This window comes from Eptesicus fuscus, chromosome 1, assembly GCF_027574615.1.
Source record: "Eptesicus fuscus isolate TK198812 chromosome 1, DD_ASM_mEF_20220401, whole genome shotgun sequence".
NCBI lineage: Eukaryota > Metazoa > Chordata > Mammalia > Chiroptera > Vespertilionidae > Eptesicus > Eptesicus fuscus.
In genome coordinates, this window is record NC_072473.1 from 9,433,738 (window position 1) to 9,437,787 (window position 4,050).

The window sequence follows — 4,050 nt, forward strand, 5'->3', positions numbered from 1 at the left end:
ACCCTTGGCCATGCCAACATGATCTGATCTGCATGAGCATCATTGTGAATTTCTCTAGGAGTTCCTAGAAACCTTGAAGGTGTAATGCCAATTTAGTGCTCATGCGTGTGTATGTCTTTGGGGAAAGGGTCCATTGCTTTCACAAAATTCTTAAGGGGTCTGTATTTTACTGAAGTTGAATAATGTATTTAAAATATAAATTCTTTTAAAAAATTTAATGGTCAGTCATATTTACTAGATGATTGAGTGACTGAATGCAGGTGGGCATTTAAATACATAATCACAATAAAAAAGGGTTAATACTGGAAAAAATGCAAAGGGTAATTAAAACTCAGAGGACTGAAATCAAACCTAGGCTCAGGGAAAGAGAATGGAAAACATTAAGAGGAACAGTCCAGCAAGAACGACATTTGAAAATTGTTATATTTAAGGACGGCATTTTTAGCTAAGGAATATTCAGAGCCTGTGGGGTAAGAGAAAGGTTTTAACCACTTTGATAGAACAGAGACTTCTAATTTTATTGGCATGGAGGGCTTTAGTATTCTTTATTTAGAGATTTCATGTGAACTGTATTATGCCCTGATTTTATATATGAACTGGCCCTGCTCTGCACTGGTTTCTTTTAGTCCAGTTGTAATTCTGTCTAGGCTCACAGGACAGTATTTGATTTCACAGGATTGTGAGAAATTGTCAAAGTGTCAAAGGCTCATTATGAAGGGCTCTGCTTGTGGCTGCCCCATTCTGCATCCCCCATTCCTCTTTCCTAACAGAACCGCAATGTTGTTCAGGTATCCATCCCTTTCCTACAAAGCCATATACCTTAGAATTTAATCTTAGCTTTAGCATAGGGTCTATTTCATCTGCAGCAGATGGAATCCCTCCTGCTATAATTTAGACCAAATAGACCAGAGAAGAGATTTGCTAGGAGTATTATGGGTAAGTTCTTTATAGGAGCGCCACCCGCCCTCTCCCAATGAACAAGAAGATAACGAAACCCCATTTGGAACTGTCAGTAAAAACATGATGCAGGTTTCCATATACTTGATTATATAAACTGGTGCACTACTGAGGGTAAAAGGGGTTGATATTACTAATTATGTAAGGGCCTAAGGCATAAACTGGGTATTCAAAGCAAACCGGATGGATGATAACTATGATGGCAGGAGCAGGCCTAGGAGAGACCTGATGCTCTCAAAGCAGCACAACAAAAATAGACAAAGAATCTGGAACTCTGATGATGTTATTGAACTGCTAGAATAAGCAACCATTTCTGAAGCCACCTGAACTTGTACTTCCTGTTACATAAACTATTACACTGCTTTCTAGATTAAGTTTCTTTGAGTCAGGTCTCTATTGCTTGCAATTAAAAGCACCCTAAGACATGGCCCTAACCAGTTTGGCTCAGTGGATAGAGCGTCAGCCTGCGGACTGAAGGGTCCCAGGTTCGATTCCGGTCAAGGGCATGTACCTTGGTTGCTGGCACATCCCCAGTAGGGGGTGTGCAAGAGGCAGCTGTTCAATGTTTCTCTCTCATTGATGTTTCTAACTCTCTATTCCTCTCTCTTCCACTCTGTAAAAAAACACAATAAAAAATTAAAAAAAAAATAAAAGCACCCTATGACATACATGAATTTGCAGGATTGCTTTTGTTTTGGTTTAGTCCCAGATGGGGTGAGGACTTTATGGATTCAAAAGATCTAACAAAAACAAGTGAAAGGAGGAAGTAGGTCAGGAATTGATATTTTAATCTGACTTTAAAGACAAGTGAAGGACGCCCCCGGGTCCAGGTGAGGCCATGAGTCCCTGGATCTGGGTGAGGCTGGGTCCCGGGTCCGGGTGAAGCCACGCGCCCCTGGGTCTGGGAGAGGCCACGCACCCCTGGGTCCAGGTGAGGCCATGTGTCCCTGGATCCGGGTGAGGCTGGGTCCCGGGTCCGGGTGAGGCCACGCGCCCCTGGGTCTGGGAGAGGCCACGCGCCCCTGGGTCCGGGTGAGGCCATGTGTCCCTGGATCCGGATGAGGCCTCGCACACCTAGGTCCGGGTGAGGCCACGCGCCCCTGGGTCTGGGAGAGGCCACGCGCCCCCGGGTCCAGGTGAGGCCATGAGTCCCTGGATCCGGGTGAGGCTGGGTGCCGGGTCCTGGTGAGGCCACGCGCCCCTGGGTCTGGGAGAGGCCACGCACCCCTGGGTCCAGGTGAGGCCATGTGTCCCTGGATCTTGGTGAGGCTGGGTCCCGGGTCCGGGTGAGGCCACGCGCCCTTGGGTCTGGGAGAGGCCACGCGCCCCTGGGTCCGGGTGAGGCCATGTGTCCCTGGATCCGGGTGAGGCCTCGCGCACCTAGGTCCGGGTGAGGCCACACGCCCCTGGGTCTGGGAGAGGCCACACGCCCCTGGGTCTGGGCGAGGACACGTGCCCCTGAGTCCGGGTGAAGCCGTGCCCCTGGGTCCGGCCGAGACCAAACCAGAGGGTGTCGGACCTATGTTACCACCATTTGTCCACCATCCAGAGCTGAGGGGTCAGTGCTGACATGTACACATAAGGAACTGGTGGACATTGAAATTGGGTCTCTAAAGAACTGTTGGTCCAGAAAGAAACTCACTACAGACTGATTCATTTGCCTGTCAGCATAACTATTATTGCTAGTCTCACATTCAGTTCTTATAAGTATATCTCTAGTGACACATGATCTCGCTCATCTAGGGGAAATGATGAACAACATAGACTGATGAACAAGAACAGAACCAGAAACAAGGAGGCATCGATCGGACTATCGGGCCTCAGAGGGAGGATAGGGGAGGTTGGGGGGAGGGGGGAGAGATCAACCAAAGGACTTGTGTGCATGCATATGAGCCTATCCAACGGTTAAGTTCAACAGGGGGTTGGGGCATCCGTGGGGAGGGGTGTGGGAAGGGAATGGGAGGATGAGGACAAATATGTGACACCTTAATCAATAAAGAAATTTAAAAAAAAAAAAGACAAGTGAAGGAAATAATCTAAACTACCATGTGGCTGCACTTAATCTGGAAGGTACTGCACTTGGCAGTTTTCATTTGAGCAGCGACTTAGAGGCGCACTCCTGCCTCTGACAAAGGCTGACTCCTGTGCCCAAGGTCAGGAGCATTTATCTCTATTTCCTGCTCTCTCACTGCTCTGTCTGAGTGGCTTTGAACCAGCTGCTTCTCTCTGTGGACTTGGATCCCTCGTACCAGGAGCAGTCGTCTTCCCCCTGATGTCATGTCTAGTCTTTCTGACTTGACTTGTAAGTAAGTCCTTGACATACATCCCCCACAGAATCTACCTCAGTTCTCTCTGCAGGGGGCCCTCAATAAGTAATGGTTAAATTCACAATGATCTCATATCTGTGGTCTCTTGCTCCTAAGGAGCTTCAATATACCTTATCTGGTTCAAGTCTTATAACCCTCAAATGTACCTTCCTTTTCTGTGGGGAGGGAGGATGTGGACAGAGAGGGTTTTGGGGTTGAAGCCATGTGACTGTCAGAGGAGGCTCTCAGGGTTGTCCAATCAATGGAGAGCCCTGTACAAGCCAAGTGAGAAGCCAGGTTGCATGAGACAGAGTAGAATCCATATAGGTCACTAAGAAAGGACCAGAAACAAAAAGTATAGCCTGGAAGAGATTTGGAGTCAGGGACATGAAATAATAAGGCAGTGGATTTTGGTTAAGTGGAAAATAGACCCAGATTTGGTTTGGGAGAGCTGAATTATTTTGCCAGATGGGATAACAATGCCACCTATGGCATGAGTGCGGTTGAAATATGGGCACATCAAGGACCAATGACAGGCTAGCTCAGAGATGACCCCCCTCAAAGGAGGGCGAGCAGGAGAACTGGACACACACACACACACACACACACACACACACACACACACACACACCTTTACACATGACAAGTCCTGTTCTCTTTCCAGGCATCAGGGTTACTTTTCTTCTTTCTTAAAAATTCATTCACAAAGGAGCCAGACTGATCTCCCAGTAAGAAAGCAAAAATTGGCAAAGTTGCCTTGGAGTAATGCCCTAGAGTGACAATGAAA